Below are 25,070 nucleotides of genomic sequence, written 5' to 3' on the forward strand. Positions count from 1 at the left end.
TCAAAAGAATGCAACTCCCACGGGCCGAGACAAGAACAGTCCAGCAACCAAGGTACAACACAAATCACTACTGCTACCACCAATGATAACAATGATAAAGGAAACAACAAGGGAACAGAACACAACACCTCACCACCCGCTGACCGACAACTCGCCCCCCAAGCCCGACCAAGCTCCGACCGATACCTCCTCCAACCCTGCCGTCTCCCAGCCCTTCCGGCTAACTCCCAGTTACCTCCTGGGCATGACGTGCTGTGGTATGGAATACCTCTTTGGTCAGTTTGGGTCAGGTGTCCTGTCTCTGCTTCCTCCCGGCTTCCCCTCCTCCCTGGCAGAGCATGAGGCTCACAAAGTCCTTGGCCAAACCAAAACATCTCTATCAGCTCTGTTCCCGAGCCGAAAGTCAAAACACTGCACTGCACCAGCTACCAAGAAGGAGAAACATGACTGCTACTGCTGAACCCAGGACAATCCCCGACTCCAAAAGCCGAGGGGTCGACCTCGAGTCTCCCCTGGAGCTTTCTGCCAGAGGCTCCAGGTAGGACCGTTCTCCCCAGCTGCAGTGTACAGCACATTTTTTTACATCTGGCCCGGTCCGGACTGGTCCAAGGGCTACTGCATGAACTATCTCGCGTTTAATTTGCTCAAAGGCTTGTTGCTGCTCAGGGCCCCATTTAAAATCATTCTTCTTCCGGGTCACATGATAGAGAGGGCTTACAATCGAACTGTAATTTGGGATGTGCATTCTCCAGAACCCCACTGCACCCAAGAAAGCTTGCGTTTCTTTCTTATTAGTTGGTGGAGACATTGCTGTTATCTTGTTGATCACATCTGTGGGGATCTGTCTACGTCCATCTTGCCATTTTATTCCCAAATATTGAATCTCCTGTGCAGGTCCCTTGACCTTACTCCGTTTTATGGCAAAACCGGCTTTCAGCAGGATTTGGATTATTTTCCTCCCTTTCTCAAAGACTTCTTCCGCTGTATCGCCCCACACAATAATGTCATCAAAGTATTGCAGGTGTTCTGGAGCTTGCCCCTGTTCCAGTGCAGTCTGGATCAGTCCATGGCAAATGGTAGGGCTGTGTTTCCACCCCTGGGGCAGTCGGTTCCAAGTGAACTGGACACCCCTCCAAGTAAAAGCAAACTGTGGCCTGCACTCTGCTGCCAAAGGAATGGAGAAAAATGCATTGGCAATATCAATCGTGGCATACCACTTGGCTGCTTTTGACTCTAGTTCATACTGAAGTTCTAGCATGTCCGGTACGACAGCACTCAATGGTGGTGTGACTTCATTCAGGCCACGATAGTCTACTGTTAGTCTCCATTCTCCATTAGGCTTTCGCACTGGCCATATGGGGCTATTGAAGGGTGAGCGGGTCCTGCTGATCACCCCCTGACTCTCCAGTCTACGGATCAGCTGATGGATGGGAATCAGGGAGTCTCGGTTGGTGCGATATTGCCGCAGGTGCACTGTTGTGGTCGCAATTGGCACTTGTTGTTCTTCAACTTTCAGCAACCCCACAGCAGAGGGATCTTCTGAGAGACCAGGCAAGGTGGACAGCTGCTCAATTTCCTCAGTCTCCAAAGCAACAATACCAAAAGCCCACCGGTACCCTTTTGGGTCTTTGAAGTACCCTCTCTTGAGGTAGTCTATGACGAGGATGCATGGAGCCTCTGGACCAGTCACAATAGGGTGCTTTTGCCACTCCCTCCCAGTCAGGCTGATTTCAGCCTCCAGCACAGTCAACTCTTGGGATCCTCCTGTTACTCCAGAAATATAGATGGGTTCCACCCCTTGACAGCTTGATGGCATCAGGGTACACTGTGCACCGGTATCTACTAGAGCCTTATACTTCTGTGGGACTGATGTGCCAGGCCATCTGATCCACACAGTCCAGTAAATCCGATTGTCCCCTACCTCCACCTGCCCCTCTAATGGTCGTCACAGCATTGGACACTTAAGTCGTGTTGAAAGGGATTATTCTTCGTTATCACAGGAGCTGGAGTAAAATCAGCTCTTCCACTCCATCTGGGAAACTGCTCACCAGAGACTGAAGCCGTAGCTCTCATGGGACGATCAGTCTTGGCCCTTGCTCCCCTCTTCAGTTCACTCACCCGTTCCTCCAAAGCTGAAGTAGGTTTTCCATCCCACTTTGTCATGTCTTCTCCGTGATCCAGCAGGTAAAACCATAGGGTACCCCGTGGCGTATACCTTCTGTATCTCCTCTCTTGAACAATAGGACGTCTTTTGTTAATAGCTGAGACGCGTGTTGGTACACGTGAGGAGCTGGATAAATCAGATACATCGTCCCTCAATTTGTCGAGGTCCTGGGACAGTTTTTTCACAGCTGAGATGATGGAAGGAGTGAGATTGTCTTCGAACTCTCGGAGTTTATGAACCATTTCATCCACTGTTAGTGGTACTATGTCATTCCAGGTCACTGTTGCCAATGAATGGGCATATGATGATGGTGCATTCCGTGTAAGTTTTCGCCACATGGGTCGTGTACATTCAACTTCATCTGGATCTATAGGTGTATCCCCGTTATTCGGCTTGATGTGATAGATCATCTCTACGATGGCCGATTCCCTCAGAGACTGGATGCCTTTGTCTATAGTAGTCCACTTGGCCGAACGACTCGTAACATCGTCCTTGTACGGAAACCTTTCTTTCACAGCTGCCAAGAGCCTCCTCCAAAGGCTGAGGGACTTTTTCTCTCTTGCAATTGCTTTGTCAATTCCCCCTTCTCTAGCAAGTGATCCCAGCTGCTTGGCTTCTGTACCTTCTAGTTCGTGACCATCGGCCCCATTGTCCCAGCATCGGAGTAACCAGGTGATGATGTGCTCCCCTGGTTGACGGGTAAAATCTTTTCGCATATTCCGCAGCTCGGTTGAGGTCCGAGGTCGAGAAGTTACCTCTTCTTCTTCTTCGTCATGTGAGGATGACTCCTGATCAGATTCTGGACCGGGTGGTGAATTCATTGGTTCTTCATCTCGCTTCACCCTTTTTGCCTCCTTTTTGCTTGTTCTCTTGCGTACAGGGGCAACTGATATTGGTACGAATTGGTCCTCTGGTTTGGCTGCAGTGATTATCACTGTGGTTTGAGTAGCGACTGTACTTGTTGCTGGGGGTGGTGTAGCTACCGTGCTTGGAGCTGGGGTAACCGCGCTGTCTGTTGCAGTTGAAGTTTGAGCAGCTGCTGTACTTGCCACTGGGGTAGCTGCGCAGTTCATTGCAGCCAAAGTTTGAGTAGCGACTGTCACTTTGCCCTCAAATCCGCCGACATTCTTTTCCTTTTGAAGGTGCTGGATAGTGTTGAACAAGGCCCTGTAAGCATAGGCCAAGCCCCAGCACGTTGCCGTGATTTGTCCATCTCTGGTATGGCCAGAATGACCACACACCTCATTTAAGTGTTTTACTAATTCTTCTGGATTTTGCAGTTGTTCGGTAGTGAAATTCCAAAATACTGGAGGGGCCCACTGACCTAGATACTTGCCCATACTATCCCACACACCCTGCCACTCATGGCTGTCCAGCCTCTGGGAAAATCTCTCGGTCCTCCTACATCGTCGTTTGACCCCAGACAAGACCCAAACCTGAATCTGCTTAACTCTTGAAATCAGTAGTGGGCAAAACACACTCTGTATGCGTGTTAGCATGGTGATTCCCATCACCATCAGCAAACAAGTCTCAAGAGCATTAAAAGGCCATTTAAAAAATTCAAAACTCTCAAATGTAAATGGTCTGGGGGGACGACTAGGAGGGTAAAAGGATGTCTCCTTCACAGGTTGAGCACCTGAGAAGGAGAAAAAAAAATGTGTAATTGCTAAGCACCTCCATCATATACCTCCCAAAGTATAAAGGTGGTGACCACACTGGGAACATAAACCAGATCAGTTTCATGATCAATGATTCTATTGTATTACAAGTCATTACCATAAAGTACAATGGGATAAAAACCTTAGCCCAAGCCCCACACTTGAAAAACACTAATACAGCCAATACCGGATGGACGTAAGATATGGTATACTGAAACTGTGAGATCAAGAGGAACAACCTTGAGAGCCAATAAATCAGCATTGTGACGAGTGACTATCAATCCAGTCAGATCTGTTCTTATCTCAACCCCTCGTGCCCCACGTTGGGCGCCAAAAAGAACTGTCGTGGTTTAAACCCAGTCAGGTAACTTGTTCACTCACTCCCAGTGAGTGGTGCCGAGCTGACAACAATCAAGGTCCGTGTTCGTCTCCCCCCCTCCCTGCACCGGGGCTCTCCCCTTCCCCGCTCCCGGAGGAACGGGGAGGAGGATCGAGAGAGTGCAACTCCTACGGGTTGAGACAAGAACAGTCCAGCAACAAATCACCACCGCTACTATCAGCTAAAACAATGATAAGGGAAAATAACAAGGGAAGAGAATACGATACCACCGGCCAAGAAAACGAGTTCCACCCGGAAGCCCCTGTCCTTCCGGGTAACTCCCAGTTACCCCCCACCCCGGGCATGACGTGCTGTGGTATGGAATACCTCCCCGGCTAGCCCGGGTCAGGCGCCCCGTCTCTGCTTCCTCACAGCTTCCCCTCTTCCCTGGCAGAGCATGAGCCTCACAGAGTCCTTGGTCAGGGTAAACATCACTTAGCAACAACCGACAACATCGGCTTCACCAACGCTGTTCTCAAAACTAGAAGTCAAAACACAGCACTGCACCAGTTAACACAAAGGAAAAAACATGACTGCTACTGCTGAACCCAGGACAATCCATTAGCTAGCTCCCTTTCAAAAATATCCTTTTTAATGGAATGTGCTTGATTACTTGATTTAAAAAAAAGTATGTAAATATGGAAGAAATAATAATTTTCTTCTTACAATATAAATTTACTATAGTGAATATCCACAAAAACATAGATCTATAGATCAGATGTTGTGCATTTAGCTACCCATACAGTGAGGGCACATTTTTTCTCTTTTTCCTTCATGTTACATCAAAATTACTCACCTGTAAAATTACTGCTAGAGTAAAGAGATGCTGATGCACCGTGAAATTTATTTTCTGTTCTGTATGAGGCTGTTTTTAATTTTTTTTCTTTATAACATGTTAATCATATCTCCAATCCATTACATCACAAACAATCTCAGGGCCCAAAGAATCTTAGCTGTTATCTGGCAAGAGCCAGAAATAATCAATAGAATATTCAAGTGTTCCTTTTCCTGCTTGCCAGACAGTATTATTATGGAAATTACAGCAAAGCTGATAGTTTCAGAAAACATAAGCTAAGCTGAGCAATCTGTCCTATAATCATAGTAATTTGTCACATCAAAAAAGGCTTCTGAGTGGTGTAAGAGGTTGCTGAGTCCAGCGCTTAACTGATAAGCACAAGGATGCTGTGGGGCTCCCTGTGCCCAGTTCAGCTGAGCCCATTCCCAGTAGGCTCAGCCACACATACGCAGTATATATGTATACATGACCAGACACACAGACCCATTTAGGCAGAAAAGGGTGCCTTTACCAGCATCCACCTAAACACACAGCACTCAGACAAACATGAACAGCACAGATGGCCCAATCCAATTCTTACTGTTGAGCTCATCAGAATTTTAATGTGCTAGTGAAAATATTACATATGTGTGTATGAGTGTGTTTGTATGAATTAAGTTTAGTTAGTTAGCTGAATTCCTTCACCTGAGTTCTTTTGACTGAGTGGCCCTGCTTAGCATGAGTAGTTGCTTAGCATGGGTAGCTGAAGTCGCTGGAGCCTTAGGCAGCAATAACCTGTGCTTAGTTATGTAAACAAAAGCTTTGAGGCCTATGCAAATTGGGAGATAAAAGAGATGAGTTCTTCGGTTGTGCAAGGACCAGAGAGATAAAAAATTTACAGCCTGCGGCAAGACCATGAAGAACCCCAGTGATAGAGCAGTAGACCCCAAACCAAAATTCACCATTGGACTGTGAAGCGCATGCAAGGCATGTGAACAGTGTGTGACGGCTGGGTGCATAGAATGCAAGGGTATAAAACCGAAGGAATTTCTTTATTCTAGATCCCTCCCAGGAGGCACCCAGCTTGAGCTGCTCCTATTCCTGTACCACTCCATTATTGAATTATTTTCCTAAGAATCAGACATCTGATACTCTGCTGTGGGAAACCCAGGGAACAGAATTTTCTTTAACAGTGTGTACACTCACTAGAGGTCCCTCCAAACAGCTGGTCCAAGGTTCCCTCCTCTCACTGGATTTCCAGCCCCTGATGTGTATGGTCCTACTCCAGCTGCTGTCTCTCAGTCTTCTGCTTGTTAGTTCAGCTTGATGTTTGCCAGCATTCAACCAGTGAGAACAGAGGATAGACTGCAGTGACCAAGGTACAAGGCTTAGTGAGACAAGGAGGCATAAAATCACAAAATGAAATATAAACATTTGTAAATAAGTAGAATCAGTTTTAAGTAACATTAAGTTTGATGGCTTTGTAACAGTAGCAATGGAAAATAACTGAGGTGCATGATTCATAAAGAAAATAATTAGAGTGCGGCTAGAGAACATACTGAGAATTCTTGTATAAAATAAACCATTGTAGCTGGCATAGTCACAGGTTCTTGTGACCTTAGTACAAAATAAAAGTAAGAAAAACAGGATAGAGAAACAGGACATGGGGATGAGGAGTATCTGGGACTAGCAAATGTCCGGGATAGGCTGTAGCTAAACTAACCAATAAGTAGAAGGACAGGATGATTGCTATGTCTGTAGTATCAACGAACCAATTAAGTTGGTATAAACATCTACTGCATGCTTCAAAGGCTGCCAGAAGTTATGAAGATTGTTGGAAGAAGCAAATGACCCTCAGAGACCACGACCACATTTTTGCAAGCATGCAGGGAAACAGTCTGGAAAATGATGTAATTCATACGTAGCCTCATGAATATGCATGTATGCCCAGTGACATGACGGCTTGTGTAGCCATACGGAGACATGCGCTAGGTAGAGCTATTCCCAGTGTCTCTCAGCACTGTAATGAAGAATACCTGCTTGTCAACTTGAAAACTTTGTTGGCAAGTTTGTTCCTGGAGTTTTCTCCGAATCATAGCAGAAGAAGCATACTGACCTTCAACCTACTCACACTCAGCTGGTCCCTTTAACCCTGTAGCCCTCTGTTTCCCCACCTTTGTTCCTGCCAATCAACCTTGATCTCTCCCTTTCCCCAACTTTGATCCTACTCTTGAATGTCCTTTATTAAGTCCCGCACATCTCCACAAACCTATAGTGAGTTTTATGAACTCCCAAAATATTCTTCCCTTGCACCTCATAAGTCTTATAACTTGTAGGTCACACTCCAATTCAGATTTTAGGTTGTCAAGTGGAGAGCTTACTTCCTGTCTCATCTGGGAGGAATCCTTCTTCTTGGATGGGCTAATCCAGCCCTGCCATGGAAGTGGATCAATCAGTGAGCACTGGCTTTCAACGGTGAGGTTTCCAGCATTCCCTTACTAGTCCCTGTGCCTCTGATCCTTGTGGCTTTTGTGTGTACAGATATATTAGTTTTCAATTGCATACCTTAACTAGTGGCCCTTCACCTGAGCAATACTAATCTTTGTCTTTTGTCTTGAGAACCTTCTAAAGCAATTCATGCTATCTTCAGCATAGCAAATAATAATTGCTACCTTCAAATAGCGTGTAAAATAGATTGACTTGTCTCTGTCATGGTTTAAGCCCAGTTGCTAATTCAGAACCATGAAGCCGCTTGCTCACTCCCTCTCTTCTTCCCCCCCCCCCCCCCCCCTCCCCAGCCCCAACCATCCCCCACTCCCAGAGAGATAGCAAGGAGAATCGAAAGACTGTAACTCCCACGGGCTGAGATAATAACAGTTCAGTAACTAAGGTATAACACAAACCACTGCTGCTACCTCCAATAATAATAATGATGAGGGAAGTAACAAGGGAAGAGAATACAACCGCTCACCACCCACCGACTGATACCCAGACCGACCTGAGCAGCAATCTACTCCTTCCAGGTAACTCCCCTACAGTTTATATACTGGGCATGATGTGCTGTGGTATGGAATACCCTTTGGTTAGTTTGGGTCTGGTGTCCTGTCTCTGCTTCCTCCCTGCTTCCTGTACCCCTCCTCACTGGCAGAGCATGAGACTGAGAAAGTCCTTGATTGGAGTAAACGTTACTTAGCAACAACTAAAAACATCTGTGTATTATCAGCACTGTTCTCAGACTAAAGTAAAAAATGGAGCACTGCACCAGCTAATAAGAAAGAGAAAAATGACTGCTACAGCTGAACCTAGGACAGTAACTTAGCTGTAGACAGAATTACAGTGCGGGTCAGAAGAGGATTTGAAGAGAACTCCAGCAGTCACAAACGAGAGAATAAAATTATGTTTTTTTCACTAAGATAACATTGAAGATGAAACACTGGGAATGAAGGTCTATTGGCATTATACATAGTGAGACAAATCCCTGTCATCTATAAAATATAGAGTATTTTAAATCAATAGAAATTAAGGATTAATGATGATATGTCTAAAACATTAAAAAAAACACAGTATTTTCCTTCAAGACTTACAACAACAAAAAAATTCAACAGCCCCCTCCACAAAAAAATAATGTATGGCATAGAATAATTTTCTTTAAACACTAATTTAATTTCTGTGAATAATAGAAATAATTAACTTAGACAAGAGCATTTATAAAATTCCAAAGAACTATTTCTGTCTCAAGTTAGAACTCTATTAACTTTCCATGATAAATTAGCACAGGAGATTATTTTTTAAATGGATCTCCAATTAGATTTCATTAATGACAATGTTATCTCTTGCAGATTCCTTTCCTTCATTAAGGAGATGTTTCCTACTTTTCATATGAAATATTCAAATCAATTATTTTAAAAGGAATACAACTTTAAAATAATATAGCCTGAAGATGGATGGCATTTTCAAAGACAGAATAAGAACTGGGATTGCACTTTCAGTAACAAATGACTTGACTGATTGTTTTGTCTTCAGTAATAACCTCTTATCTCATTTAGTATCAAGTAAATAGTGCTTAATTCACTCAGATAAATTTCTAGGTGTGCTCAATTCTGAAGGGTCTGATAAAGAACAAGGCTATGATGGAGCCTTTATGGTAAGGCTTTAGCACAGTTTCTCTCTTTGAAACCTCTAGTAACTCACAGAAAAACTTTTACATTTTTGTCTAATTTTAATGGAGGTTTTTGACAAAGGATTCAAAATTTAGCAGTAATTCTGGGGATGCCAAGACAACCACTGATTCTTTTGAGTCTTGTTTCTTTTATGAATCATAAAATCATAGAAAGGTTTGGTTTAGAAGAGGCATTAAAGATCATCTATTTCACACCCCCCTGCTACAGGCAGGGATGCCTTACACCAGGCCAGATTGCTAGAAGCCCCGTGCAACCTGGCCCTGGACACTGCCAGAGATGGGGAAAACAAGGTAAAAATCAAATTAACTTAATTTGTAAAGAATTTTGTAACAAACTGTGACAATGTTACTAGCTCATCCAAGGTAACAAGAGTCCACCTTTGTGGCCAGCTGAATGGATTCATTCCTGCTCTGTGAAGCGCAGCAAAAACCTGTGTAGGTCTACAATATCTCCCCATTTTGCTCATTAAATGACACTGCAGATCAAAGGGCAATTGTATGTTCTTGAAGAGATGCAACAAAATTATTTTATTTACTTATTGGGCTTTTTAATATAAGAGGGGAGTGGTGGTGCAGATGAGGGCAGAAAAATAGGTGGAAGTGGTGTTTCCCGGTAAAAATTCCCATGGATATTTGAGCAAAATAGAATATATGCTTCTGTTAAAAAGGCATGTTCCTTTAATTTCTTTTTCAGTCTGCAAAATGTTTTTGTATAATCCATCAAAATGAACTGTGCAAAATGCTATTACTATGCAAAGGAATAAGGTAGAGAGACAAAAGGATTCAGTGCTAAAGTACACAATGTGCATGAATTCAAAACTTCTGAATATTCTATATATTGCTAACCCTCTAAATATTCTTATTTGTACAGAATTATGTTACTCATTTCCTGACATAAAAAGAGTGCCATTCAGCTGTCAGTTTTGGCAGAGATTATTTTTTAAAGATGTTATAAATAGAAGACTGAAAATCTCTTTTGATTTTAACTTCAGCCATTCTTAGATTTTTCATGTTGTTGTTTTTGTATTGGCCTAATGAATTTGTTTTCTGACTAATTATTTATTTTGATAAATAACATTTTGATAAAATAATATTTTGCCTTGATAAAGTGAAATATGTTTTCCATTTGTTTTTCTATGAACTCTTTTTTATGTTGTTTTATCCAGTACTGAACCTAAATATGCTGGTGCTCAGTACCAGTACCTTAGGGGAAAAAAAAAAAAAAATATTGTTACAACAGTATAGCTAAAATCCAGGGATAACCAGAATTCCACATATTTAGGCAGAAGTAGCTGATTCATCTTTCAAAAACATACTTCTTTCTTTCAAGGAACTGATTTTGGAGAATCTGAATTATTTTGTTCTTTGTAGCCCCAGTTCATACAGATTCTTGGGAAATGATGATGGAATATGGGATCAAAGGTCAATGGAAGGAAGACTGAAAATACCTGGGATAAGATTAGCCTTTAAACAGACCAACACCTAGAGAAAGTTGCCCTTCAGTGCTCCAAAGGCTTCAGAAGCTTTCAGAATATCCAGTTTATCCTATTTCACCCATACCCAATTCATAATTCTTTCACATGGATTGGATTTATAAAAGAACTGGCTTAACTTATTTGTAGGCAATACTGGTGCCTCTCAGTTTGGGAAGAGTAGCCAATTTTTCAATGAAATGTTTAGAGATGGTCATTATTTACCACAAAGTGTTAGTATTTGTAGAATTTTCACAGATTATAATACTGTGACCTGTTCCAACTTTTTGAGCTAGAATTACAGTATAAATCACGTTTACATGTATTTTCTATAGTTTGTTGTGTAAGACAGCATTCATTGGTAAAAATCTAGAAACTTTTTATCATAGAGCTAGGTACATTCCTCATTCACTGCAATTTTATTAGCATTAGAATTGTCATCTAGTAATAACACCATCCTTTGTTTTTTGTAATGAAAACTTAGTAAGCTTCCCTTTGTTTAGTTACCCAGGGATTTGTACACATGGCATTCAATTTTCAATTACAGGATTTATTCAGGTGACTTTTAAAAAATCCGTTTGTTATGGTTTGTTTACAGAATGGAAGAAATAACAAACTGAGAGGAGGACATGGAAGCAAAATTCTCTCTAGAAAGTAAAAAACAATGTACTGGCATCAGAGAGATTTAGACACTAACTTTCTTCAACAGATTTTAAAGATGAGCCAAGAAACAACACTTAATATTTTTGGCTGAACAAGGTAAACAATCTCTACACTTCAGCACAAAATTAAGTCTTAAACCACAGGATGAAAAATTTTTTGTGTTGGCTCAGGGACCTGTTTCAGAACAGACAGAAAAGGAATTGAATCTTGTTCTCCTACTGTCTGGCTAAAAACTCCTGATTTTATTAGTTGCTATAAGGTGGTCTCATAAAAATGGACACCTTGGATCAAAATCAGAGTTACACCTCCTCCTGGATCTTGTCTTCCACAGTGACCAGAACTGACGCTCAAGGAAGCTATGAGGTAAGTGTAAGTAAAAAGTGATGTTCTACTGACAGCCCCCTCAGGTTCCTCAGGCAAGAAAAGGACCCTGCCTATAATGTTATGTGGAGAGAGAGTGCCTGCTCACTTAACGGCTTCAGGTCAAGGACCTTTTTCTGTACCAAAAGGGATATTAAAAAAAAAAAAAGGCAGAAGCCATAAACATGAACATGACAGGGACTTAAACATGAGACAAATTATAAGAGAGGCAGAACAAGACTTAGCCATACCAATTGATGCGGGCTGTGAGAGGGTGAGAATGTTTATTCCAGTGATGTTACCTGATTCAAGATATTGTCAATTGGAAAACTAGGGGGAAAAGGAGGAAACAGAAACAAATCATATGTCAGCATGGACCTGACAAAAGAAGCATGGAGGTAATGTCAAAAAACAAATTTCATAAGTCACACTGATATGTTGTCAATAAACTACAGTTGTACCATGTCTCTATCCTGGAGGCAGGGGGAAGAGGTGTCTGTGTCTCTGTGTGTGAATCTAGGATACATTCTCATCTTAGTTACTGGTCAAACCCCCAGACTGGCAAGTACCAGCTGTCTCCCTCAGCCTGTCATGACACCATTCATTCTCTATTCCAGTTTATTTATGAATATGTTGAAAAACACAGGTACCAGAAGTTATCACTGTGCATTGTGAAAACTGACCTTCTGTTTGATTCTATTTTTAATGGATCTTATCTTCTTATCTATCCCCTTAATGTTTATAATTTTAAAAGTTTCAGAAATCTTTCATGAGATACCTTGCTTGCAGAAAAACCTTAAAAGTCCAGATAGACTGTTTCAGTTCAGTCTCCTTCATCCAGAGGCTTTTATTTATTCATTAAAATCATCTATTTCAGTTCCACAAACTTATAGTAATCCTAGCCTTTATGTGACAAATCAGAAAACTTTGAAAAAGTTTGTCATAACAAGAAAATAATCACAGAACCATACGAAAAATCTCATCTTTCCATTTTTTTTGTGTGAAACTCTGGCTTTAACCAGGGCTGTTTATTTGTGAGAAAATTTTACTGATTATTGCCTGTTCCTTGAACTCCTCCAAATTAAAAGTGACATTACCTCAAAAGCCATGATTTCACCTAATAGAACATCATAATATCTTTATAGAGCTCTTCTCTAAGATGTTCAGAATAAGAATTTCTTAGCAGATGATTGTGCTTCTTTAAGCCACTCATGAATGCTGGGGTAGGACGGGGTCTCACCAGAACAGAGGAAGAGAATCCCCTCCTTCGACCTGTGGTCACGTTTCTTTTGATGCAGCCCAGGATGCTGTTGGCTTTCTGGGCTGCAAGCACACACTCAGCTCATGTTGAGCTTCTCACTGACCAACACCCCCAGTCCTTCTCCTCAGGGCTGCTCTCAATCCAGTCTCTGCCCAGTCTGTATTTTTGCTTGGGATTGCCCTGACCCAGGTGTAGGACGTTGCACTTGAGCTTGTTGAACTTCATGAGGTTTGTATGGGCCCACTTCTCAAGCGCGTCACAGTCCCTCTGGATGAAATCCATTCTATCCAGCATGTTGACTGCACCACACAGCTGGGTATCATCATCAGATTTGTTGAGGGTGCACTCAGTCCCACTGAGGAACACCACTCGTCACAACTCTCCACTTGGATTTTTAGCTGTTGACCACAACCCTGTGAGTGTGACCAACCATCCAATTCCTTATCCTCCAAGCAGTCCATCCATCAGATCCACGTCTCTCCACTTTAAAGACAGAGATGTTGTGTGGGACAGTGTCATATACCATTCACAAGTCCAGATAGCTGAGGTTAGTTGCTCTTACCTTATCACCCAACACCGTAACCCTGTCCTAGAAGGCACCAAATTTGTCAGGCATGATTTGCATTTAGTGAAGCTATGTTGACTGTCACCAATGACTGTTCTATTTTCTATATGCCTTATTATAGTTTCTAGAAGGGTCTGCTCCATGATCATGCCAGGCACTGAGGTGAGACTGACCAGCCTGTAGTTCCCTGGGTCGTCCAGTTTTTTTTCCTTTTTAAAAATGGGAGTTACACTTCCCCTTTTACAAACAGTAGGAACATTGCCAGACTGCCACAACTGCTTTTATATGATGGATACTGGCTTGGCAACTTTATCTGACAGTTCCCTCAGTATCCATGGATGTACCTCGACGGGTCCCGTGGACTTGTGCACCTTCAGGTTCCTTAGATGATCTCAGACCTGATCTTCTCCTACAGCAGGTGGTTCTTCATTCCCCCAGTCCCTTCCTTTTCCTTCTGCAGCTTGCACACTATGGCTGGAGCTCTTGTCGGTGAAGACTGAGGCAAAAAAGTCATTAAGCATTCTCCGTGGTATGGCTAACAGGTCTCCAATTTCTTCTGGAGAGGGCCTACATTTTCCCTTGTCTTCCTTTTATCCTCATTATACCTACAGAACTTTTCTTCTTGCCCTTAATGCCCTTGGCCAGATTTAATTCTATTAGGGATTTAGCTTTCCTAATCTGGTAACTGGCTGCTCTGACTATTTCTCTATATACCTCCAGGCTACCTGTCCTTGCTTCCACGCTCTGTAGGCTTCCTTTTTGTGTTGGAGTTTTTCCAGAAGTTCCTTATTTACACACGCAGGCCTAGTGTTTTTGCTTGACTTCCTCTTTGTCAGGATGTATTGCTCCTGAGCTTGGAAAGCATGATCCGTGAATATTAACCAGCTTTCTTGGGCTCCTCTTCTCTCCAGTGTTTTATCCCATTGCACTCCACCAAGCAGAGCCCTCAGGAGGCCAAAGTCTGCTCTCCTTAAGTCCAGGATAGTGCTTGCTGCACACCCTCCTCACTGCCTTAAGCATAATGCTTTTAGCACAGACTATATTCTTCCATCTTTACCACATAGTCAATGCAATTGTGTCTGGGGTATATCACAGTTTCAAATGAGCTGGCTGAATTTGGCCCCAGGAAAATTAAATGTTAGACAATGAATTCATGAAGACATTAGAAAAACAGAAAGTGTTCTTACAGTATGCCTTGAGTAATCAGTCTTTTACTGAGCAGCTTCAAAATATCTGTAAAACTAATAGCTATCAGATCTTTTACATTCCCCTCAGGAACAGTTTCCACCATAAAGATAATGCATTTTCTAGCTATATTACCCAACTTCTTGCTGAAACAGCATTTGTCCAAACAAAATCATAGCCATTCCCATCTCTCCTCCATCTTCAGGCTATGCATTCCCTACTGCAAAGCAGTTCCCTTCATAGATTTTCCTGCCACTGAGACACACTGGTTTCTCTACAGTCCAGAAGGTGATGCTAATGGTGAAATTTTGTTTCTACTGTGATACTCAGGTACTGTTGTGGAAGAAGAAAATAACATATACTAGAAAAAATGCTGTTTAAGTAGCATGGCTGCTTTTGACACTGAGTGAGGTAGTTTCATGAACAGATGTAAAGTGTTGTGCGATTGCATTCATATGTTGAACACTGTCGATTCATTTAGCACTACTACAAGCTGGTGAAATGCTCATACTGTGGATGCACTACTAGGAGCAATATTGTGGGACTTAGAAAGTTTATAAAAAGCAGACATAATTACTTCATTTGAGAGGTTTGTTCAAGCACCACCAGTTGTTTTGTGTTCAAGTTTGATATACTTTCTGTTGTGAGAAATCTAGCTCTTTGCAGGCAACACTCTCATTGACTTCAGAATGAGTCTGAATGGAACTGTTTAAAATTATTTCTCCAAAATAAAAAGCTTTACTGTTTGGCTGAAGTCATTGAACAAAGGGCGCAGATAATGCCTTCTACATTTATTTTCTCTGTCAGATTAATTTCCATGGGGAGGCTAACTGAAAGCTTAAAGACTTATTGTCATTGACCTTTCCTTTTGTGTCAGACTTGTTTGTATCTTCTTATATTTGAGATATTTCAGAATATGTTGAAAATCTGCAAACTTATAGAAATGTGGGTAAAATAAAATATTTTTCTTTTTTATTATTATTTTTCATCCATTGTGACATACAAGGATTAAAAAAGACAGCAAAAGCTTTCTAGAGAGAAAAAAATAGTAGTGTTGACCCATGTGTATTGCAAACTGCATACTGTATTTGTTTATAAAATCATGTTATATTGCTTTGCTGCGTTAAAAATAGTGTTTTCTTGCTTTGAGTGAACTGGATGAAATGAGTTTGTTCCAAATGCTGAGAGAGAAATGTATGTATTGAATATGATAGTTCTGAAAAGAAGTAACTTCTGAAAGCTTTACAGGTTACCTAAAATTTGGATAGTTCCAGATATTTATTATCAAAAGGAGAGAATATATTTTTTGTTCTCTTGTATTGTTAATCGTTATTAAAGAAGGAAGGAAAAACTCTTTCTAAAATCTATTATCCAGGCAAGGAAGAAATGGAAAACAATTCTGTAAATATTTCCATTATATAATGCTGGGTTAGTGTTTTCAGAAATAGTAAGGCATGCAAGCATTAGCACACACTGTAAAACAACTAAAGGAGCTGTTCTTTTATGCCTAGTTTTATTATTATAATAAACAGAAACCATCTCAAAGAATAATTTTATGTAGATAAACCAAACATATTAATTACTGTTTTATTCATAATTTGAAGTCCTCACAAAATCTAATGTTAGTAAGTTTGACATCAATAGGTAAGTAATAATATACTTATTGTGACAAACAGCCATTGTGATAACAAGAAACCTTTTTTATGAGAGGTGTGTTATTTGATCTGCTGTTGGACTGAGAAGTGTTCTACTGTAAAATCCATCTTCTGAACAAGCACTCTTTGGTGATTTTAAGAAACTCCACATTTGCTATGTGGAAAAAAGAACTGAAAAAAAACCCAAAACAGCCTAGCAAACCACCAAACAAAAAAACCTGGGAAACTAAGGAGACTTTAGTATTTCCCTTTCTTTTTCCAATGGACAAAAGCAAAACAAAGTTCCTACTGTATTCATGTATCTGAAATGCAGTCTACTAATAAACATAAGATTAATGTTTATTATGAATAGACTGTTTCATCTGCAAAGTAAATATAATTTTCTTTTCTTTAGAGACTAGAATTAATTTCTGAAAGCAACTGGGAAGAGTCAAATAATTGTCTTTTCATTCCAATCCAATTAATACACTATACAAATACTTAATTTATCTTCAGATTCACCTAGCATCACACACTAGATATTTAGAATTTTGGTAATTTATAGTAGTTGAAGGAATATTAACAGAAATATTTCATTAGCATTCACAGTAATTGACGTGCTTTCTGCCTTCTCTCCTCCAGCTCCTCTCAGCTGTTTCAGACAACCCCACTGTACATAAAAATAAAGCGTAGTCACACAAAGAACATACAGAAAGTACTGCATTCTGAAATGATGAGAAGTAGGCTGGAAATTAGCAAGACATCTTTCCAGTATTTCCCTTGATTTATCTATTTTGTACACTTTGAAAATATTAACAGTGTGACTAGTGTTATGGCATGGACAGTAATTTTTTTGACAGCATGAATAACAAATCTGAGTACTTTGTGGTTTTAAACAAACCTGTAGTTTCAGATAGCTCAAACCATAATATTCTTTCTGGATATTACACCATGTCTCTTGTTCCGGGTGCACGGACTGCCATGCAAGGGTCACCCTGTAATCTTACCACTATACTTTTCATGTATTACGAACAAGGCAGTAACTACACTTCTGACATTATTTCAGTCTTTTTTTTTTTCTTCCCCTTCACTCTTCAATCCGAGAATATAGTTCAAAGATATTTGCTCTCTATGGTGGTTTAAGTGCATTAATTTTCTTGCAGTGGACTGTACACTAATCTTAGAACAGTGCCTGCACTTTTTCCCTACCCATTGTTCAGCAATCAAGCCAGAGAAAAGCTTTAACTATCAAGCTCCCCCACAGCCTTAGATGTATTCACAGTGACACTAATGGTCTGTGCTCTGATCTCACCTTTTACAACAAAGAAGAGGACCTGAGCAGTGAACCCAAGCACATAAAACCTATGATTGCCTTTGTGGCTTCACATTTGAGAACTGACCTGAAGAAATCAAAGGCAAAGTGCATGCTAGCAAAAGTGTCTTCAACTGTCTAATCCTCATTCAGATGAATCCTATCTATTACATAGTGCCCTGAGAACCTTTTATTCAGGCTCAAGTGAAATAAGATAGGTGCAAAATTGAGACCTGGTATCATTTCAAGGCCCAGAATTAATGTCGTCCTCTCAGCATATCCCATGGCTCCGAGGGATCTGCTAAAATTTCAGTTTCCAGAGCAGCATAGTTCCCGCTTTGCTTCTTTCCTTGCCATGCATGTAGTGTACATGAAACCTCAGCAGATGGACAGATCTCTGGAGGCAACCCCCCAATTACAGGTTTCTGCAAACTGACACTTTTGATTTTGTATTTTTGTTATATTGCCTAGGATTGTAACTAAGCCCATAAGAAAGCAGGTCTCTGAAGCAATTCCTGTTCTGCAAGGTCAGTCCTGACACCATGACAGCTCAAGTGAGTCAGCCTTCCCAACAGTATCATGCTGTCCTCTGTACCATGCTTCTTACTCCTGAAGTATCAGTGTGAATGTTTATTTGTCCTTTTTTTAAAAGTGACTGAAAAATTAAACTGGTCTTTCTGGAAGATATGTCAGCTCTAAGGTTTCTAAACTTGGGTTGGGTAATTCATTGGGTAATCTTGCAAATTTCATGGCATGCCATTCATACAATGGGAGCTGTTCTGGTTCCTGCTGGCATTTTGTCAATTACGAAAGGCTCCAAAAATGTTGACAGATTTAGAACATTTACATTTGGACTGATCAACATTTTCCAATGGGAAAATACTTACTAATCTATGTCCTGTGGAAGGACTGAGACAGAAAATTCTCAGCAGTAACAACATGGGAGGCAAAAGAAAATAAATATATAAATAACTGCCACCTTGCTCAATGACATGTTTGAGGAGAAAAACTTCACACTTCACAAATGGTGAAGCTCTACTCAGAATATGCTGTCAGTACTTTCTCATATTAAGAACCCCCTGCTTTGCATTGTATCACACCATAACAAATTGCCAAAATCCAAAGGTACTAGGAAATATCCCATCCAATCTTACAAGCATTATAAGCCTGTGTTTTATACGTCTTCATATCCTTTATATACTTTATATCCTTTCTTTATAAATACGCAATATATTTTCTAAGCAGCAATATTTCTAAGAATCAAAAACTGTCCAAGGTCTGACTTTGCCTTTCTTTCCCCTTTGTATTCAGCAGAAACCTCCCCTATTTCAATTTACATCTGTAGTCTGTTGTGTTGTCCACCATGTACCCCTGTGATATGAAAAGCTTGGTTTTGTCTTCTCCATCCCTTCCCTGCAGGCAGAGTTGCTTCTCTGAGTCCTTACTGCAGCTTATCTCTGCTTCCACAGTCTGTCTTCATGGGGAAAGTGTTCCAACCCTGACTGCCCGGGGGACCTCACTGACCTCACCCCAGTTTGTTGGTATGGTATCTAGATATGACCTAACAAGTAACTTCCCCCTCAGTACCCTGGCCATACCCCTGTTCATCCCACTCATGATGCTACTGCCTTTGGTATTGCCAGGGCACTGCAGGCTCCCCTCTGCTTGCTACCACCAGGCACCAGGCATTTTCCTGTGCGTCCTGGGTTCAGCAGTAGCAGTCATGTTTCTCCTTCGTGGTAGCTGGTGCAGTGCTGCGTTTTGACTTCCAGCCTGGGAACAGTGTTGGTGAAGCCGATGTTTTTGGTTGTTGCTAAGTGATGTTTACCCTGACCAAGGACTTTGTGAGGCTCATGCTCTGCCAGGGAGGAGGGGAAGCCGGGAGGAAGCAGAGACGGGGCGCCTGACCCAGGCTAGCCAAAGAGGTATTCCATACCACAGCACATCATGCCCGGGGTGGGGGGTAACTGGGAGTTCCCTGGAAAGACACGGGCTTCTGGGTGGGACTCATTTCTTGGCCGGTGGTATCATATTCTCTTCCCTTGTTATTTTCCCTTATCGTTGTTGTTGGCAGTAGCGGTGGTGATTTGTGTTGTACATTGGTTGCTGGACTGTTCTTGTCTCAACCCGTAGGAGTTGCACCCTTTCGATCCTCCTCCCTGCTCCTCTGCTCTGGGAGCGGGGAAGGGGAGAGCCCCGGGGTGGGGGGGTGCCTCGATTGCTGTCAGCCCGGCACCACTCACTGGGATTGAGTGAACAAGCTGTCTGGCTAGGGTTTAAACCACAACACTTCTTTTTGGCACCCAACGTGGGGCACAAAGGGGTTGAGATAAGGACAGATCTGACTGGATTAATAGTCACTCGTCACAATGCTGATTTATTGGCTCTCAAGGTTGCTCCTCTTGATCTCACAGTTCCAGTATATCATATCTTACTTCCATCCAGTATTTGCTGTATTAGTGTTTTACAAGTGTGGGGCTTGGGCTACGGTTTCTGTCTCATTATGCTTTATGGTAATGACTTGTAATACAATAGAATCATTGATCATGAAACTGATCTGGCTTATGTTCCCAGTGTGATCACCACCTTTATACTTTGGGAGGTATATGATGGAGGTGCTTAGCAATTACACATCTTTTTTTCTCCTTCTCAGGTGCTCAACCTGTGAAGGAGACATCCTTTTACCCTCCCAGTCCTCCCCCCAGACCATTTACATTTGAGAGTTTTGAAGTTTTTGAATGGCCTTTTAATGCTGTTGAGACTTGTTTGCTGATCGTGATGGGAATCACCATGCTAACATGCATACAGAGTGTGTTTTGCCCACGACTGATTTCAAGAGTTAAGCAGAGTCAGGTTTGGGTCTTGTCTGGGGTCAAACGACAATGTAGAAGGACCAAGAGATTTTCCCTGAGGCTGGACAGCCATGAGTGGCAGGGTGTGTGGGATAGTATGGGCAAGTATCTAGGTCAGTGGGCCCCTCCAGTACTGTGGAATTTCACTACCAGACAACTGCAAAATCCAGAAGAATTAGTAAAACACTTAAATGAGTTGTGTGGTCATTCTGGCCATACCAGAGACGGACAAATCATGGCAGCATGCTGGGGCTTGGCCTATGCTTACAGGGCCTTGTTCAATACTGTCCAGCACCTTCAAAAGGAAAAGAATGTCGGTGGATCTGAGGGCAAAGCAACAGTCAGCGCAGCTACTCCAGCTCCAGACACAGCAGCTTCAGCACCGCAACGAACAGCGCAGCTACCACAGTGGCAAGTGCAGCAGCTGCTCAAACTTCAACTGCTACAGACAACGCAGTTACCCCAGCTCCAAGCACAGCAGCTACACCACCCCCAGCAACAAGTACAGTTGCTACTCAAACCACAGTGATAATCACTGCAGCCAAACCAGAGGACCACTTCGTACCAATATCGGTTGCCCCTGTACGCAAGAGAACAAGCAAAAAGAGAGGCAAGAAGGGTGAAGCAGGATGAAGAAAGAATGAATTCACCACCCGGTCTAGCATCTGATCAGGAGTCATCATCACATGACGAAGAAGAAGAAGAGGTAACTTCTTGACCTTGGACCTCAACCGAGCTGCGGAATATGTGAAAAGATTTTACCTGTCAACCAGGGGAGCACATCATCACCTGGTTACTCCGATGCTGGGACAATGGGGCCGATGGTCACGAACTAGAAGGTACAGAAGCCAAGCAGCTGGGATCACTTGCTAGAGAAGGGGAAATTGACAAAGCAATTGCAAGAGAGAAAAGGTCCCTCAGTCTTTGGAGGCGGCTCTTGGCAGCTGTGAAAGAAAGGTTTCCATACAAGGATGATGTTATGAGTTGTTCGGCCAAGTGGACTACTATAGACAAAGGCATCCAGTCTCTGAGGGAATCAGACATCGTAGAGATGATCTATCACATCAAGCCGAATAACAGGGATATATCCGTAGATCCAAATGAAGTTGAATGTACATGACCCATGTGGCGAAAACTTACACGGAATGCACCGTCATCATATGCCCATTCAGTGGCAACAGTAACCTGGAATGACATAGTACCACTAACAGTGGATTAAATGGTTCATAAACTCCGAGAGTTTGAAGACAATCTCACTCCTTCCATCATCTCAGCTGTGGAAAAACTGTCCCAGGACCTCAAACAATTGAGGGACGATCTATCTGATTTATCCAGCTCCTCACGTGTACCAACACACGTCTCAGCTATTAACAAAAGGCGTCCTATTGTTCAAGAGAGGAGATACAGGAGGTATACGCCACGGGGTACCCTATGGTTTTACCTGCAGGATCACGGAGGAGACATGACAAAGTGGGATGGAAAACCTATTTCATCTTTGGAGGAACGGGTGAGATCATCCCATGAGAGCTACGGCTTCAGTCTCTGGTGAGCAGTTTCCCAGATGGAATGGAAGAGCTGATTTTACTCCAGCTCCTGTGATAACGAAGAATAATCCCTTTCACCATGACTTAAGTGTCCAACGCTGTGGTGACCATTAGCGGGGCCCTGCCTCCAGCCAGGTGGAGGTAGGGGGCAATCGGATTTACTGGACTGTGTGGATCAGATGGCCTGGCACATCAGTCCCACAGAAGTATAAGGCTCTAGTAGATACCGGTGCACAGTGTACCCTGATGCCATCAAGCTGTCAAGGGGTGGAACCCATCTATATTTCTGGAGTAACAGGAGGATCCCAAGAGTTGACTGTGCTGGAGGCTGAAATCAGCCTGACTGGGAGGGAGTGGCAAAAGCACCCTATTGTGACTGGTCCAGAGGCTCCATGCATCCTCGGCATAGACTACCTCAAGAGAGGGTACTTCAAAGACCCAAAAGGGTACCGGTGGGCTTTTGGTATTGCTGCTTTGGAGACTGAGGAAATTGAGCAGCTGTCCACCTTGCCTGGTCTCTCAGAAGATCCCTCTGCTGTGGGGTTGCTGAAAGTCGAAGAACAACAAGTGCCAATTGTGACCACAACAGTGCACCAGCAGCAATATCGCACCAACCGAGACTCCCTGATTCCCATCCATCAGCTGATCCGTGGACTGGAGAGTCAGGGAGTGATCAGCAGGACCCGCTCGCCCTTTAATAGCCCCATATGGCAAGTGTGAAAGTCTAATGGAGAATGGAGACTAACAGTAGACAATCGTGGCCTGAATGAAGTCACACCGCCATTGAGTGCTGCCGTACTGGACATGCTAGAGCGTCAGTATGAACTAGAGTCAAAGGCAGCCAAGTGGTATGCCACGGTTGATATTGCCAATGCATTTTTCTCAATTCCTTTGTCAGCAGAGTGCAGGCCACAGTTTGCTTTTACTTGGAGGGTTGTCCAGTTCACTTGGAACTCACTGCCCCAGGGGTGGAAACACAGCCCTACCATTTGCCATGGACTGATCCAGACTGCACTGGAACAGGGGCAAGCTCCAGAACACCTGCAATACATTGATGACATTATTGTGTGGGGCAATACAGCAGAAGAAGTCTTGGAGAAAGGTACAATGGGCTGTTAAAAACTACACTGACAGCAATGGGTGGGGGAACTTGCAAGCATTGGGATGCACACTTACCAAAGGCCACCTGGTTGGTCAACACCAGAGGATCTGCCTACAGGGCTGGCCCAGCCCAGTCAGAACTTTTACATATTGGAGAGGGGGACAAAGTTCCCGTGGTGCATACGAAGAATTTGCTGGGGAAGACAGTCTGGGTTATTCCTGCTTCAGGTAAAGGCAAACCCACTCGTGGGATTGCTTTTGCTCAGGGACCTGGATATACTTGGTGGGTAATGCAGGAAGATGGGGAAGTCCGATGTATACCTCAAGGGGATTTGATTTTAGGGGAAAACAGCCAATGAACTTAATTGTATGCTGTTGCTTGCTGTGTAATACTTTTATAGCCCATCAACTAGATGTCTCCAGGTCACCAGCGACTAGCCCTGACTTCCCTCTAACCATCATCCCAACAGGGAATGAACTTTGATAGAACCGGATGGGTTCCACAGTGAAGGAACGACCAGCATCAGCAGGCAACGATCCAATACTGCACACAACCTTTCCTGCCCCAAAAGACTGTTACAGGAGATGGAACCTGACATCATGGACCAAATGGACTCAGCAGCATTATAGGGATTGGTCTATGCACTAAGAAAATGATCTCTTTCTCTTGGTCTGTGTGTATATGGATGTATATATGCAGGAGAGCGATGGTGTATTGAAAATGTGGGATCTGAGCATGATGTGAATGGTATGGAATAAAGGGTGGATAATGTCCTTGGTTCAGCAGTAGCAGTCATGTTTCTCCTTCGTGGTAGCTGGTGCAGTGCTGCGTTTTGACTTCCAGCCTGGGAACAGTGTTGGTGAAGCCGATGTTTTCGGTTGTTGCTAAGTGATGTTTACCCTGACCAAGGACTTTGTGAGGCTCATGCTCTGCCAGGGTGAAGGGGAAGCCGGGAGGAAGCAGAGATGGGGCGCCTGACCCAGGCTAGCCAAAGAGGTATTCCATACCACAGCATGTCATGCCCGGGGTGGGGGGTAACTGGGAGTTCCCTGGAAGGACACGGGCTTCCGGATGGGACTCATTTCTTGGCCGGTGATATTGTATTCTCTTCCCTTGTTATTTTCCCTTATCATTGTTGTTGTTGGCAGTAGCGGTGGTGATTTGTGTTGTACATTGGTTGCTGGACTGTTCTTGTCTCAACCTGTGGGAATTGCACTCTTTCGATCCTTCTCCTCATTCCTCCGGGAGCGGGGAAGGGGAGAGCCCCGGGGTGGGGTGAGGGGCCCTCGATTGCTGTCAGCCCGGCACCACTCACTGGGAGTGAGTAAGCAAGCTGTCTGGCTAGGGTTTAAACCACGACACTGTGGAGCTGCTCCAAGCCAGGTAGTCCTCTGCCTGGCCTGTATCCTTTCTCATGTCCATCTTATGGGAGGAAAAAGAAGGATAATATTTAACTACCCATTGTGTCTTTCTAACTACATGACAGATGCAACGGGTCATGTAATTATCAAATAGAATTCTGAGTTATCATTACTCCTCTGTAAAATCCTAAAATACATATGTTAAACTAGATCTCATTAGTTATGCACAAAGGTTTATTATGGAGCTGTAACTACTGGATTGTCTCTTTAAAAAGAAGGAACAATCATAAATCAAATTGAAGAAGTTAGGAAAGCAAATTAATGATTTCCAAACTTTCACCTCCTGTGAATTATGCTAGCCTATTTTGTCATGCAGTACTTCACTTAGGAAGTGTTGCCAAGAAAATCTGTATCTTAATCCACAATTCCAAGAAAGATGACAACCGCTTTCTGTAAATGATCAAGGTTATAATGTATTTTTAAATCTTTTTGCTCCCTGTCTTTCACTGAGTCAAAAATAACAAAACAAGTTTTCAGGTTGCTTATATGTTTGGTTTTTTTACTACTCATCACAAATAAGTTATCCAGAAATTGCTCATTTAA

The sequence above is a fragment of the Pezoporus flaviventris genome, unplaced genomic scaffold, assembly GCF_033815535.1.
Source record: "Pezoporus flaviventris isolate CSIRO_AGI_PZ_B2104156 unplaced genomic scaffold, CSIRO_AGI_Pfla_v1 ptg000013l, whole genome shotgun sequence".
Classification (NCBI taxonomy): Eukaryota; Metazoa; Chordata; class Aves; order Psittaciformes; family Psittacidae; genus Pezoporus; species Pezoporus flaviventris.